The sequence below is a fragment of the Penaeus monodon genome, chromosome 34 (assembly GCF_015228065.2).
Source record: "Penaeus monodon isolate SGIC_2016 chromosome 34, NSTDA_Pmon_1, whole genome shotgun sequence".
Taxonomy (NCBI): Eukaryota; Metazoa; Arthropoda; class Malacostraca; order Decapoda; family Penaeidae; genus Penaeus; species Penaeus monodon.
In genome coordinates, this window is record NC_051419.1 from 3994029 (window position 1) to 3994261 (window position 233).

Below are 233 nucleotides of genomic sequence, written 5' to 3' on the forward strand. Positions count from 1 at the left end.
TCCCCTAATCCCCCCTATAATTAAATGCCAGCGGGGTGGGGGGGTGGAACCCCAAAAAAGAAAAATAATTTAAGGTCATTTTTTTTTTACCCCTAAAAATTCTATAAAACCTTTTATATCCTACCCCCTCTTCCTTTTCCCTAATAAATTCCTTTTTTTCCCCCCCCCTCCCTACCATCCCCTTCGGGGGGGGGCCCCCCGGGCCCCCCTTGTGGGTGTGGGGGGGTATTTTT